Here is a 17,045-nt window from a genome sequence, read left to right on the forward strand (position 1 = left end):
AGTGAATTAGAGAAAGAAGAAATCAATGAACTAAATATGCAACTAAAAAGTAGAGAAAGAATAAATTAAAAATCCCCAATTAAATACCCAATTAGAAATTCTAAAAATTAAAGGAGAAACTAATAAAATTAAAAACAAGATAAGTATTGAACTAATAAATAAAACCAAGAGCTAGTTTTATGAAAAAAATTAAAATTGATAAACCTTTAGTAAATTTGATTAAAAAAATGAAGAAAACCAAATTGCTATTATCACAAATGAAAAATGTGAATTCACCACCAATGAGGAGGAAATTAAAGTAATAATTCAGAATTATTTTGCCCAAAAATATGCCAATAAATTTGGCAATCTAAGTGAAACTGACGAATATTTGTAAAAATCTAATTTGCCCAGTTTAAATGAAGTGGAAAATAAAAACCTAAATAACCATATTTCAGAAAAAAAATTCAACAAGCCATTATTGAAATCCCTAAGAAAAAATCTCCAGGACCAGATGGATTCACAAGTGAATTCTCTCAAACATTTAAGGAACAATTGGTTACAATTCTATATAAACTCTTTGGGAAAATAACTGAAAATATAACTCCACCTAACTCTTTCTATGATACTAGCTTAAACCAGGAAGAGGTGAGACAGAGAAAGTAAATTATAGACCTATCTCCCTGTTGAATATAGATGCAAAAATCTTAAATAAAACCTTAGTAATACAATTACAGCAAGTTATCACTAGGATAATACATTATAATCAAGTAGTATTTATCCCAGGAATGCAGGGTTGGCTCAATGTTAGGAAAACTGTTGGTAAAATTAATTATATCAAATAGCATACCTATCAGAAATCATATGATCATTTCTTTTTTTTTTTTTTGAGGTATTTAGACTTTATTTACAGCTTCAGCCACACCCTTCTCCAACAAATCCCCATGGTCCCAGTGCCCTGTTCTCCGGACCCCTCTGAGAGAGGCTGGCAGGGAGGAGGAGGAGGGGTGTGGGGCAGGGTGCCTCACTTCCTCTGGGCCAAGGCCCTGGCACGCTGAATTTTGTCAGCTGTGGCCCCATCAGAGGTCCCAGTGCAATGGGACAGGACGCGGCTCAGTTCTGCCTCATTCCGATGCTCAATGGCTACATCTGCAGCCTGCGCCACATCCCCAATAAGGAGGAAAGCCTTAACTTTCTGTTCAGGGCTAACTCGAGCCCAAACTTCTTGGCCTCGAATTTGTTGCGCCGCTTCATGCACACTTCCACAAAAGGCAGATACCCAATGGGTGATTTCTTGCTCTTAGAGAATTTTTCTAGTTCTTGCCAGTCCTCCCGATCAGCCAGGGCTGTCAGGTTTAACCACCAGAACCTTTTGTCAGGTATTCGGAAGTCCCGGACCAGCTGCTCAGCACGCTTGTTATTCCCGGTAAGGAGAAGGGAAGTCACTGTGTCATGCAAGGACAAGTCCAAGAAGTGTCCACCTAAGTCGTCCTCCAGACACCGCTGGAGCGGCAGAAGCCGCATCTGCTCTTCTGTGGCCTTAGCAGCAAATTCATACTTAGCCTTGCAGTACCCATCAGCTGCGGTCTGAAGGGCTGCAACTCTGCCTTCGATCCGCTCCACAGCAGCATAGCTAGCCCGGATGTGAAAGGTGCCAAGCTCTTGGTGGTTGTCATCTTGGTTGTAAAGATCCTTCAGTGTCTCCAGCTCCTGGTGCTTACAGAACTGGCGATATAGGCTCAGGGCCACAGGCTGGTTCCTGAGGGTCATGAAGAAATCGCCACGATTCAGCTCATTCTTTAGGTGTAAGACAACTGTAAACACTAGATCTGTGTCCCCACTCTCGATAGCTTGCCAATTTGCTCCTCTTCATCTTCAACAGAAGTGGTACCTGCTCCCCAGATCGAGGCTCATACTGCAATAGCTTGATGGCAAGCTCTGTCCGGCCATAGCCGTAGGCACGGGCAGCGATATCTGAGTAGGAGACCCCTGGTGTATCCCCAAGTTTCTGGTTTATGGCCCGAGCAACATCTTCATCTGACACATCCTTCTGCTGTACCTTGTAACAGGCCCAATGGGCCAGGATGCGGCTGACACCCTGAACCTCAGGAAGTCTAAGGTACTCGCAGATCTGAATGGCCAGAGGATAGAGTCGCCGTAGCACCAGCCTGTCCAGCAAAACTTCTATAGTGAGCTGCTTATATTGGGTGTAGGTGAGGGGGATTCCAATCGGATAGTCCCATACAGCATTCAGCACTCTCAAGTCCTGACACATGTGCACGAAGGTGTTGGGTGGAAACTTGGCAATAAAACACTTTCCAAAGGAGGCTGCCCTGAGCAGGCTCTTCAGCATCTCGGGCTGGTGCTCATGGCCAGCAGCCTCAATACACTGCCACACCGCCTGAGGTAGCTGCTCCCGCTCCTGGATCTCCCACAGGTACTCGTCTGCCTTCTGGCTTTCCTTCTCATATTCCTTCTGGGCTTCCAGTAGAAGGGCTCCTGGGGCCATAGAAGCAATCCTGAAAATCTCTTTACTGGCCACTGGAACTACATGCAAAAACTCATGGCCATTTCGTGAGAAGATCCTCATTCCGTCCAGCTCAGGAACTAGGTACAAATCCTCTTCTAGTACGAACTGGATGCTTTCGAGGGCATTCCCAGCCACCAGAAGCCGGCGCTCCCAAGCAACCACAACAGCCTTTTGCTTGCCCTTTGGAGGACTACACCAGGCCATCTGCTTGGGGCTCGAATGTTGCAGTTGAACTCATATAGTTTCTCCTTAAGTGAAGCCAGGCCCATCCAAATGTGTCCTGTGTCAGTGAATAATGCCAGGTACCTATAATTGAAGGACATGGCCATCTGGAGGAAGCCACTCACTCCTGCAGCTAAACCAGGGGGTACCACTCCTGAGCAGGCTGTATTGTCTGACAAGTAAAGGTCAGCACCAATGACTAAAAGCACAAGGGTCACTCAATCTTAGAACAAAACTGTCCAGCATGAGGGCAGAGCCTGTAACCCTGGCACCTCGGGCATCCTACGAAGCTTTAGGTCACCCACATTGGCACTTAGTGTAAAACAATGGGCACCAGTGAGGATGGCGATCCCTGACCCAAACTCTGTGTGGAATACCCGGGCATCCAGAACACAGTTCTGAAGTACATCATTGCCCATGCTAAAGTGTCTCCAGAAGTCACCATGCAGCCCATAAACTAGAACAGAGCCGTCTTCCTGCACACAGCAGCTCCTCCTCTGCTGACCAGCCCAGCAACACCACAGGTCCGCTCTTCCACAATAAGCTGGCCAGAGCCACTCCAGAAGATGAATAAATCTGAAGCAATGGTGGAACACTGGGTGACTTCTCCTTCTTCCAAGGGTTTCTCAACAGAGCAATGGGGCCACCATAAGGAGCTGCTGCTACCAGGCAGTCTCTGAGTGGTTCCTTCAGGTCCCAGTCCATGCTGTATAGTTCAAACTTTCAATAGAAGCCCACGTCCCCGAGGGGGTTGCAGTCCACGGTGTAACAGTCCATGGCCGAGCCTGGATGGCCCCCCTGATCATTTCAATAGATGTCGGAATAGCTTTTCACAAAATACAGTACCCATTCCTAATAAAAACACTAGAGTGTAGGAATAAATGGTTTGTTACTTAGAATAATGAGCAGTATCTATCTGAAACCATCAACAAGCATTATATTCAATGGGAATAGGATTGTAGCATTCCCAATAAAATCAGGGGGTGAAGCAAGGATGCCCATTATCACCACGAATATTCAGCATTGTATTAGAAATGTTAACCTCAGCAATAAGAGAAGAAAAAGACATTGAAAGAATTAGAATAGGGAAGGAGGAGACAAAAACTCTTACCCTTTGCAGATGACATGATGGTATACCTAGAGAATCCCAAAAAGTCATCTAAAAATCTACTAGAAATAATTAGCAATTTAGCAAAGTCTCAGGACATAAAATCCTCATCAGTCCTCAACATCTTTCTACATGACTAGCAAGTACAAGAGAAAGAGCTAGAAAGAGAAATTCCATTCAATGTAACCTCAGACAAAATAAAATACCTGGGAGTTTACCTGCCAAGGAAGACTCAAAAACTTTTTGAAAACAATTACAAAATTCTTCTAGAACAAATAAAATCATATTTAAATACCTAAGCAAATATCAACTGTTTATGGATAGATCGAGTTAATATAATAAAAATGACAATTCTACCAAAACTACACTACTTGTTTAGTGCCCTACCAATCAAAATTCCAAAAAAAAAACTTTAATGAGTTAGAAAAAGTTATAAGTAAATTCATATGGAGGAATAAAAAAGTCAAGAATTTCCAGTGATTCAATGCAAAAAAGTGCAAAATAAGGTGGATTAGCCTTACCAGATCTAAAATTATAAAGCATCAGTCATCAAAATTGTATGGTATTAGCTAAGAAATATGGATCAGTGTAATAGACTGGGTGCAATAACAGGATATGATTATAGTAATATGTTGTTTGATAAACCCAAAGAGTCCAGCTATTGGGTAAAAACTCTCCAATAAAAATTATTTGGGAAGTTGGAAGTTAGTATGGAAGAAACTTAGATTCAACCAACACCTCACACTCTATACCAAGATAAGATCCAAATGAATACAGGATTTAGAAATAAGAAACAATATTATAAGCAAAGTAGAAGTCCAAGGAGTAGTTTAATTGTCAGATCTATGGAAAGGGAAAGAGTTTATGACCAAGGAGGAGATAGAGAACATCATTAAAAACAAACAAGATAATTTTGATTACCTTAAATTACAAAGCTTTTGCATAGACAAAACCACTGTAACTAAGATCAAAAGAAATGTAGTGAATTTGGAAACAATTTTTGCAGCTACTATTTCTGACAAAGGACTCATTTCTAAAATATACAGAGAACTGAGTCAAATTTTCAAAAAAACAAGCCATTCCCTAATTGACAAATGATCAAAGGATATGTAAAGGCAATTTATAACTGAGGAAATCAAAGCAATCCATAGTCATATGAAAAAATTGATCTAAATCATTACTTATTAGAGAAATGAAAATTAAAGCACCTCTGAGATACCCCCACATACCTCTCAGACTGGTGGCTAATATAACCAGAATGGACAATGAGCAATGTTGGAAGGGATGTGGGAAATCTGGGACACTAATACATTGTTGTTGGAGTTGTGAACTCCTCCAACCTTTCTGGAGAGCAATTAGGGATTATGCTCTACGGTCAATAAAAACGTGTGTTCCCTTTGATCCAGAAATACCACAACTGAGTTTATACCCTGAAGAGATTATGAAAAAGTGTAGAAGCATCACTTGTACAAAAATATTTATAGCAACCCTGTTTGTAGTGGCAAGAAATTGGAAATTAAGTGAATTTCTTTCAATTGGGGAATGGCTTAAAAAACTGTGGTATATGCATGTCATGAAACACTATTGCTCTATTAGAAACCAGGAGGGTTGGGAATTCAGGGAAGCTTGGAATGATTTGCATGAATGGATGTTGAGCGAGATGAGCAGAACCAGAACTCAACTAGTGAGTTCTTATTCTAGAAGCTGCAGTCTTTGTAAAATACTCCTTTCAATGACAAATGTCAAAAGGTCCCACAAACAAAAAGAATTCTTGGCAAAACTTAAAATGGATGTAAAATTCAAATAAGAGAAATCAATTAAAGATTAGAAAAGAAATAAGAGCTATACAAAAAAATTACAAAACCATCAACAAATTAGAAATATAGAATCAAAAGCTAAAGGAAGAAAATAACTACTTGAAAACTAGAATTTGTCAACAGGAATGCAATGACATTCTAAAACACCAAGAAATCATAAAACAAAATCAACAAATAAAAAAAAATTAGAAGAGAAAAAAAATCATCTCATCAGAAAAACTGATTTAGAAAACAGATCACAGAAAAATAATATAAGAAAAATTATACTATCTGAAAATTATGATAAATGAGAGAATCTTGATATAATATTACAAGAAATTATCAAGGAAAATTCTCCTTTATTTTAGGAAAAAAATAAAATGGAAATAGAAAAAAATCCTCTGATCACCACCTAATCCAGGAGGAAAATTTACAAGATTTTAAGATTGCCAGGTTAAGGAGAAAATTTTGGAAGCAACAACAAAAACAGTTTGAATATCATGGAGCTATAATAATAACTACACAGTTATTATCTTAAAGGACAATAGGTATTGGAATATAACAATCCAGGACTGTCCAACCTTACTTTTAAAAGTTTTTTTCCTTAAGGTTTTTTAACAAGGTAATGGGGTTAAGTGACTTGCCCAAGGCCACTCAGGTAATTATTGAGTGTCTGAGGCTGAATTTGAATTCTGGTACTCCTGACTCCAGGACCATTTGAACTCAGGTACTTCTGAGCCAGTGCTCTAGCCACTGCTTCACCTAGCTGCTCCTTTAAAAGGTTTTATTGAAACAATAAACAATTATTTTGATTTGCTATTTTAGTGAAAGCTCTGCAATAACACTGCTTCATTTACTAAAGTATTTAGTAAATCCACAGGTGTTCACATAAAGTTACATTGACAACAGCATACATCCCATGGGCTGCATTTTGGACATTCAAAAGAACTAGAGTTATCTGCTACCAAAAGAATCTTATCTAGTAAAGTTAAGTATAATTCCTCTATAACAAAAAAACGATATGCTATGAATTCAAAGACTTTAAGGTTTTTGTGACAAATCCCTCAAAACTCAAGGGAATATTTGACATACAACATCCAAGAGAAGTATTGGGTAAGTATTAAAGACCAATTATAACAGACTTAATAATGTCAAATTGTGTACTTTTTATGTTAAAATATTAATTGTATTCTTTTGATTATCATAAGTTGGATTGGTTAAAAGAAAGTTGTGGGTTGAGCTGTGTGTGATTTATGATTAAAAAATAAAAGTGCGGATGGAGAGAGAAAAAATAATAATTACATACAAATGAGACATAAAGAGTAAAAAATGATCAAGAAGAAACTAGTAGGGGGAGGACTGGTAATATTGAGACCTTACTCTCATAAAGAATGAGTTAAAGAGAGGACAACATGGATACCTAGAAGGGTATAAAAGTCTTCTAAATTCAGAAAGGAATAGGAAGACAAGGAGATAGAGTATGTAGGTTAAGGAATAGGAGAAATAAAGCAAAGGAGTGAAGAATGATAATGTAAATAGAATGACAAGTTTAGTGAGAAAAAATAGGAATGAGGAAAATAATTGTGTGAATGGGACAAATTTACCCATAAAAACAGAAATGGGTAACAGATTAAAAATGTATTCCTTAATTTATTCCTTTCAGGAAACACTGTAAAATTGAGAGTGCACACAAAGATAAAATAAAAAAAAGTAGTAGAATTAATTCAGTTAAAAAAATGGAGCAGAGTAATCATGATCTCAGATAAAGTTAAAGTTGAAATAGATTTAATCAAAGTGAATATATATATTAAAAACATTTGTTACATTATTCAATAATATTTTAGATTGTTCAAAATACCCATACAATATAAAAGACCTGAATGTATATCTGCCATAACAACCACAGGAACTGTATGAAAATAAGCATAAGTAACTTTTTAAACAAATAAATGCAGATCTAAATAATCAAAGCAATATGTATTGTTCATAGGCAGGTAAAGGCAATATAATATCTAAAATCACAATTTTATGCACTAATATATTCATTGTCATTCCAATTCAATTACTAAAAAGAAATTACTGAGTTAGAAAAAATGAAAAAGACATTTGTAATTCCACAAAATGATATTTGCAAGAACATAAGGTTAGAAATTTCTAAGAAACCATGGAAAAAAGATGTAAAGGAAGTACATTCAGCCATGTCAGACTTTTAAGCTGTATTATAATGTGAGAGAGCATTGTTGAAATGTACAAAAAGATGATTTGTATTATTTTAAATTAAAATTGTCTTGCATAAGTCCAATCTATATAGCCAGGACATATGGAATGCAGAAAATTGGGGGAAAATTTCTCATTGACAATATCTTAGAAAGGATATAATTGGATTGGAATACTGCTGTGGTATTGTAAATGAGGAGCTGGTTGATTTTGAAAAATATGGAAAGACTTGAACTTATGAAATAATACACTATCCATCTTTATAAAAACAGATGAGAGGAGGACATAAGCATAGTATGATCATATGTGTGTTTGTGAGCATGTCTATGGGGGGGTATCCATGTATAATTTTAGCCTTCTTTAGGATAGGTTGGGGAGGGAAAAAAATAAAAAGTGCACAGCAGAGAACAAAAGAAAATCATCATATATATTATATATAATATTATATATATATATTATATATCATACTTATTCCTTAGGTTTTCTTGAAACTGAAATTTATTGTGTTTTTTTGTTGTTTTTGCTATTTAATTGTCTTTTATGTTCTGCTGTCCATAAGTTTTTCTTTTCATATTTTGTATTTCAGTGTAATATAGAAATATATTACAAAAGAAGAAAAAACACTACAAATCACAAGAATGAAAGATTTCCTTAAAATAAGTGGTATTTTCTAAAATCATCAGTAAATATTATCTCTAATGAAGTTAAGATACAATCAATCTGAGTAAGATCAGGATTGAAGCAATGATTCTGATTAGCATTACTTTATTCTTGCCCTAGAAATTCTAGTATCGCATTAAGAAAAGAAAAAAAAAAGAAATTTAGGTAAATAGAATAGTCAACAAGATAATATAGCTTTCAGTTCTTTTTAAAAAAATTATTGTTTTATTTTAGTTTTGCAATTACACACAAAGGTAGTTTTCAACGTTCATCTTTTTGCAAGTTTTTGAATTCCATATTTTTCTATCACCCTTCCTTCACCCCTCCCAATGGCAGCAGGCAATCATCTGATATAGATTTTTCAAAATATAATTGTGCTTAACATATTTTCATATTAGTCATGTTTGAAAAAAGGAATTGCAATAAAGGGAAAGAAAAATCATGCAAAAGAAAGAAACAATCTTCAATAACAAATGAACATAGTGTTCTTTGATATGCATTCTGACTCCATAGTTGTGTTTCTAGATATGAAAGACATTTTACATAAAGGTCTCTCAGGATTGTTTTAATCACTGAACTGCTGAGAGTAACTTCATCCATCATAGTTGGAACTTCACTTTTTGTATCTATTTAGAGAATTCTAGAGAAACTGAAAACTACTTGAAATAAATGAAAACTTTAGCATATATGTAGGACATAAAGCAAACACACCTAGAACAACCACTTTTCAACATTTTACTAAGTCCAGAAAGAAGAGATTGGAAAGTAAATTCCATTTAAAAATTATTGTATACAGTAAAACTTCTTGGCAGAATACCTGCCCAAACAAATTCAGAAATACAATCTGAACATAATTACAAAACAATTTTTCACACAAATAATATCATATCTAAACTATTTGAGCAACATTAATTGCTCATGTATAGACTGAGTCAATATAATAAAAAATGACAATCCTGCCTAAATTAATTTGCTTAGTCAAAGAAATAGCAAATAAAAATATTATAGTATTGGAAAAATTCATAATAAAATTGATCAGGAGAACAAAAAGTCAAGAATATTAAGGATAGCAAAGAAAAAAGTGAAACTGTAAAATTTATTGATTAGGAAGTATTTATGAACAAAAAAGACAGAGAGATGAGGTACTTTGCTAAGTCTTCAGGTCAGAAAAACAAAAGTGAGATGCTCCTTGCCTCCATAAAATTTCTATTCTATTTAGAAGTTATATGTTTATATATATTGGAAAATAAAATAAAAATAAAAGGATGTAGAGAGATACTAATTGCTACAGATATATTATTGCTATTCTTTCTATGATCTGAAATCATACCCTAATGTATTAATGCTTGGATGTTTTACTGATACCTTCCTTTTTAGTTCAGGGCCCTTGCAATCAACTAATCCATCTTCCTAAGAAACAAGTATTTCTTGTCCTTTGTAAGATGGATTTTACCACTGAACTAGTTGTTCTCATTGATTACCTTCATTCCTTTCAAAAGTTTAAAACTTTCATGAGGAACTGGACTTTGTGAAGTCTCTAGGGGAATTTGGACTAGCAATATCATTGCTATCATAATTTTCAAGTATCTTATGAATAAACTGTGGCAGAACACACATCTATGTTGAAGTAGTATTTAAATATTTTCTCTTTCCTTATACTATGGGTTCTCTCTACATGATTTCATAGGATATGATATAAATATCAGCATAATATCTATATCAATTTCCATTTCTGAAATACTGTGACCCACTTATAAACTTTACATTTGTTGACATGTACTGAAGCACTAAACATGAAAATGAAATGCTAGCACTTATGTGTCTATTGTCATCTTTTCTTTTTCCTTTTATTGGCACTAAAATTCATAGTTAAGTTATTTGATTTGTCATTTTCATTACATGGAGAGGGCAATCTACTATATTTGTCCTGAGTATATGAGCAAAATAAAATAAATACAGCAAGTAGTGAAATTGTATTTGGAAAGTCAGATATTGGATAGAAGCAGATTGTGTTCTATTCACATGCATTAAGCATATTTCAGCATTTTGCAAAGAAAATGAATTACTATTATACCTTAAGTCAATAGGTACCACCAACCTGCCATGGAACTGACATGAAAGGATTCTCTGAAGCCCTTGCATCATTGCATATGGCAAAATAGTTAAAACTGTTACTACCTTATTAAGTAGTTGATTTATGGATCTTATCCTATTTCTTAAAAGAAAACTAGAACTTTATTCTAGTCTTCTTTCTTTGCAATTATTCCAGATGACCGTCTTTCTGTTTTGCTGAAGTCACATACAAATTTGTAAGGAATGAATGGTATCTTCAAGCTTGTTTATATTGCCAATAACTTTTTCAGTAGTGACATGAACTTATTTTTTCTCCTCACCATTCCTGCTTTAGTCCATTTTTTAAAAGTTCATCCTTCGGTGATCATTGAAGATATCAGGAATGTCAATAAATTTGAAAATAATATCAGTACTTCATCCTTGAGGACCTGTAAAGGCTGAAGTTTTTGTCATAAAACAAAAACATAATGTTAATTCACCTCTTTTTTTTCTCTCTGATCAATGTCTTATGCTGAATTCTGACTTCAATAAAGTGATGGATTGGAAAGATTAATCAATGTTGTTCACTTTCTGCTTCATGGTTCTGCTTTTCCATTACCTTAAATTAGTTAGTCTGTTTTAATAGTTTGGACTTTGGAACCCATGAAGGATTTTACTATTCAGTTAAGTTTTCCTTTTGAAAATTATGGAAAACTTTGTAAAAACAAAATTCACAAATGTGGAATATTTGGATAAACCATTAAGGGTCTTAAGGCCATATCACTAAAACAATATCTTAATTCATTCTCTCTATAATGATTTAACTCTACTCCACTTTAATTGAGATTCAAGAAATTTTATAATGTTGACAGATTTTCCCTCTTTAGGGGGCAGTAATGTAAGGTATATTGAGTCAGGCAACTATATGTTGCAATGGATAGCTCCTGAGTTCACAAATGTCCTCAGATACTTACCAGCCCTGTGATCTGGTAAGGCAATAAATTAACCCTATTTTCCTCAGTTTTCTCAGAAGAATATGACAAACTATTCCAGTATTTTTACCAAGAAAACTCCAAATGGGGTAATAGAATACTAGAATAAAAGAATAGATATAGAATATAGAATAGAATAATACAACTGAAAATCAACTACCCACGAAAACCTAACATACTCTTTCTTGGGAAAAGATAGTTATTCAGTTAAATAGGTGACTTTCAAGATTTTCCTGTTGAAATGACCAAAGTTTGATCTTCAAGTACAAGATTCAGATGAAGCATAGAGAGGGTGTATGGGAAAATGCAAATGATGAGGGATTTAATGATGTTGAACTGCATATATTCCTGCATGTGAAGAAGATGCTGATAACTCATAAGAACCTCCTCATTTATTAGAGCAATTGGAAAGAGCCTATATAGACAAGGCATAGGAGAAGGGAGTTGAATACAAAAGTCTAATATATTATAAAGATGGAGTCAATGGGTGAAATAGGAATGTACCAGGATAAAGTGAAATAAGTGGTAGAATGAACTGAGATAATTCTTGTAAAAGAGTCAAGAAATAGCTTTTGCAATGGAGTGGAAGGAGGAAGATGAGGGGAAATGAGTGAGACTTCATTCTCATCAGATGTGGCTCAGTGAGGAAATGACATATACACTGAACAGGTAGAATCCTATCTTACCTAAGGGAAAAAGAATAGAAAGGGATAGGGGAAGGGGGATGGGGGAGGGGAGAGGGGTATAGATGATAGAAGAGAGGGAAGACTATGGGAAAGAGTAGTCAGATACAACACACTTTTGAGGAGGAATAAGGTGAAAGAAGAGAAAGAATAGAGTAAGTGGGAGTGGGGAAGAATAAATTAGAGGGAAATACTGTTAACAATAGGAAATATAGAAAAAATATTGAAGTAACTTTTCTGCTTGACTTATGAAAAAGAAACATAGCCAGTGATATCTGAACACAGATTGAAGCACACATTTTTTCTCTATTTTTCTTGGTTTATCTTTTTTTTGTGAAGGGGGAATTTTGTTTCCTTTCACAAGAGTATTGTAGAAATGTGAAAATACGTGAAGTATGAAAGATTTTTCTTAAAAAGGAATAAAGAAGATAATAATCATAAAATAAATAAATATATAAACCAATATTTTTCCTTCTTCTCACCATTTTAATCTGTGGACTACTTACTAACTGTCAGGGTATTCAGCATGTTTTCTGGCATCAGACAACCCATTTCGTAGTTCTTTTAACAGAATTCTGGTGTTTCTGAGCTGTATTCTACATAAATAAAAGATTCTCCTACTAGCACTGTTCCAAGGTTTCTAACATGGTATTAATCTCACTTTTGTCTATCTATTGTGTCATCTGGAAACCCTGTTGTTAATAAACTATCTTTCATTATCTCCAACTAGAAATTATTTTGCATGTATGCTATATTGAATTATATGTACATGTATTATTTGCACCAAATAGGATGTGAGCCCCATGAAGGCAAGAAATTTTGTTTTGACTTTGCATGCCCTATTCCCAGAAAGTGTTTTGGCAAATAATAGAACATTAACAAATACTTGTAGAATTAAATACTTATTAAGGCAACTATTAGATATCAGGCACTGAGAATAGAAATATAGATATGACATCATTCCGGCCTTTGAGAAATTCAATATCATTGGGATTTACCTTTTTTTTGCAAGGCAATAGGATTAAGTGATTTGCCCAAGGCCACACAGCTAGGTAATTATTAAGTGTCTAAGATCTCATTTGAAGTCCTGTACTCCTGACTCCAGGGCCAGGTGCTCTATTCCCTGCACCACCTAGCTGCCCCTAGGTTTTACTTTTTTAAAGAAGTTTTTCACAAGTTAATGTTTACTACTATATAAAGCAATTAGTATAATGCATATTAAGTTAGTGTCTTAAAGTCCACGAAGTACTTCACAATTCTCATCTCTTTATACTTGAAAAGAGCATTGTGAGGTAAATATTAACAATATAGCTCTTCTTACTTAGCAGAAAAGAAAGCCAGGTGTTAGGAATGATAAATAACTTAGTCAGTACTCCACAGGAAGTAACAGAACCAGAATTCAAAGCTTGTAGTTGGGTTTCTCATTGTAGGGGAATTATTTTTTGTTGTTTATTTTAAATGTTTAACAACTTAATAAAGACTTGCATATAGAAGTTTCAAACTAGATCAAAATTTTCTATTCCAATATTTTTCAATGGGCATGTATATGTACATAAATATATATATATATGTATATATATACATATATATGTATATATATATATATATATATATATATATATATATATATAGCACCACTGAATTTTGAGTTCTTTCCATAGAGGACATAATTCTTCAGTTTTTTACTCTCCCCATATCTTATATTTTCCACATGGCAAAGTACTTAATGAATGGTATGAAATGTTTGTTTCTTTATTTTTTCTGGATTTTGGCAAGTTAAGTGATATGGCCAAGGTCACACAGTTAAATATGTATCAAGTGTCTGAGGTCATATTTGAACTCAGGTCCTCCTGACTCCAGGGCTGGTGCTCTATCCACTGTGTCACTTAGCTTGCCCTGAATGGCTTGAAATGATTGAAATCCAAGTCATTTCTTCAGTAAAGAAAAATAAATAAATAAATATAAAGCTACAGAAATGTGGTCACTATTTATCAATTTAAATGAAATGAAAATGTCAAATTCTGAGTTCATCATCACCATCATCATCATCATGTTTCCTTTTTTTGTTTGAAAATGTACTTTTTTAAAAGTAAGAAAATTAAATAACAGATATAAAATTATGCAATATCAATTTTACATATTTCTATATCCAAATAAATTTAAGGAAACAAAATCTCTCAGATTTCTCATTGTGCTTATTGTATCATAAAGAACAACAAAGTTTCTATGTCTCCAGCTATTTTTTGAGTGAATTAATGAATGAATGCTTACTATCACTAATGCCTTTGTGCTTATTATGTGCCACATACTGTATTAAAAGTTAGCAATAGAAATAGTCTAGCAACATCATCCCAAATAATAACAAGGTATTTAGAAGAGACAATCCCTATGAGCATTTTCAACTGAAATATGAAAGAAAGGCTTAGTGATCCTTTAAGTACATCAAGAAAGTGGATGACAAGGTACATGGATTCTGTCAGCTGACATTGGTTGGGATGTGTGAATAGTGTTTGAGTGCCAAAAGTATTGGCTCTCAATTCAAATGCTCATTTTGACTCACATGAACACTAAACAATGTGGATAGTAATACTTACAAATACATACCCACATACCCAAAGGGGTTGTTGTAAGACTCAAATGGAATATCTCCAAACTTTAAAGTCCTTAATAAATATCAGTTATTATTACATTTCAATTTAAACTTTTCATAAAAATATTCTGCAGCTTTATAGTTTCATGTGAAATCAAACAAATATATTGATATAAAATGTTTGTTGATCTACATTGGTATCTAGAAAAATACATTCTTCAAAAGGGTTGTTCTCAGTGGAGTTAGAAGTGAAAAATGAGGCCAAATATAGTAGTGCCTTCCATGTAATTAGTTCCATTGCTCTTGGGGTAAAATTATAGTCCCCATGACTGCTGAGTCAGCTGGACTAGTTCAAGCCTCATATTATCACTATTAATTCCCTACTCTTTCCTGGGCCATTTTACAGTCCCATGGGTCTCCTCAATCAAGAGTCCTAATAAAAGACAGAGCTTCTCCATATGTGCTGGGGAATTCAGAATAGGTGATTGGTGACAGTTTTCAGGGATTGGTTGCCTAGTGGGCTCAAAGAATGTATAAAATGTAATTTCATATGGTAATTAAAGGAGGCTAAAAAGAAAAAAAAGCAAATTCTGTATATTAACCATATATTGAAATACAGACATCAATGAATTGAATTTTTCTGAAGAGGTATATTTTTGCTTCATCTGCATTATGAAGAGACAGGTATCTCTAGTAAATAAAACCCAATTTTCAATTTAAATGTTTTACTATGTAAAAAAAATACTGCATAGCATTTTATATTGACTCTACCATATGTCCAAGTTTTCACCAATATCAGAGTTACTCAATACTGAAAGAAAAGGGAAATCACAGATTTAGATAGCAAGAGATCCTGAACAGGATCAAATTTACCTCCTCTATTTTACTTATAATTAATATAAGTCACAGAGAGGTTAAATGACATATATCTAGTATCATAAATAGCTTTTAAACTTGTCTTTTCTTTTCCAAATCCAGTACTTTAAGAGAATTTTCCTGTGCACGCATGCCTCTATGTATGTGTGTGTGTGTGTGTGTGTGTGTGTGTGTGTGTGTCTGGGTCTGTGACTGTGTTGGGGCAGGTTTTGGTAAAAGAGGAGGAAAGTAACTTATGCAACATAAGTATTTCCTCATTCTGTGAACAAAACTAATATGTATGCATGCTCTCAAAATATAAGCTACTCAGGAGCGGCTAGATGACCCAGTGGACAAAGGACTGGCCCTAGAGTCAGGAGTACTGGCACTTAATAATTACCCAGCTGTGTGGCCTTGGGGAAGGCACTAAACCCCCATTGCCTTGCAACATATATGTGTGTGTATATATATATATATATATATATATATATATATATATATATGCTACTTAAATCCAATACTGTTTCGTTTTTGACTTTATATCTTTGATGCTTATCTCATTGTAGATCCTTAAACCAATGCTCCTCAAATGTCCATTTAATTGATAGAGTTTTCACCTAATTACCAAATACTATCACCAGTTTTTAGAAGGGACAATCAGACAATCATCAAACTAGGTAAATACCAGAGTATTCCTAGATCATAATCATAGCATATAAGAGTTGAATGGATGGAACTCCAGAGGTAATTAGATTCCTGTCTCAATGTATGGATGAGAAAAAGAGACCTTGCCAAGTTCAGTGATTTGTCTAATGCCACACAGTGAGTTAGAAGTAAGGATGAAAGTAGAAGCTTGGGGCAGTAGACCCTGAGTTATGTTTTGTTAATCTTGCAGCTCTCCCATTGAATAGTTCTTAATAATTCTGTATTTTCTCTGAGATTACCTGTAATGTTTCCTGAATTCATTTTGATTTGACATAAATGTTTTTATATTGTCTTTTATATTTTGAGCTTTCTGTAAGCAAGAACCCTTAAAATACTATTATTGTTGATTTTTTGGCCTTTATTCATATCACCAATCCTTATTATTATTACTGTTGCAAAGACATTCTATAAATACTAGCAAATTTACTTCAGGAGAAGAAGAGAAATGTACTGCCCTTATATTAGAATATTGATTGTTCACATGTGATCTTCTCTATGAGAAGGCCAACTTACAGAAATTCATAGTGATACCTCTCATTTATCATCTCCTAAAGCACTCACTATTAGTATCATAGATCTGGACATTTACTCAAGTCATCTCTTCTTATTCTTCTTATATATTTTTTAACTCTGTTTATGTATATTGTATATATTGC

General features: G+C 34.4%; 1 pseudogene; it reads right to left on the reverse strand.

Moving 5' to 3' along the window:
- Positions 1-1,003: 1,003 nt before the first annotated feature.
- On the reverse strand, positions 1,004-3,508 carry LOC141516352 (vacuolar protein sorting-associated protein 16 homolog pseudogene; annotated as a pseudogene).
- Between the last annotated feature and the right edge of the window lie 13,537 nt (positions 3,509-17,045).

Source organism: Macrotis lagotis, chromosome 3 (genome assembly GCF_037893015.1).
Source record: "Macrotis lagotis isolate mMagLag1 chromosome 3, bilby.v1.9.chrom.fasta, whole genome shotgun sequence".
Classification (NCBI taxonomy): domain Eukaryota; kingdom Metazoa; phylum Chordata; class Mammalia; order Peramelemorphia; family Peramelidae; genus Macrotis; species Macrotis lagotis.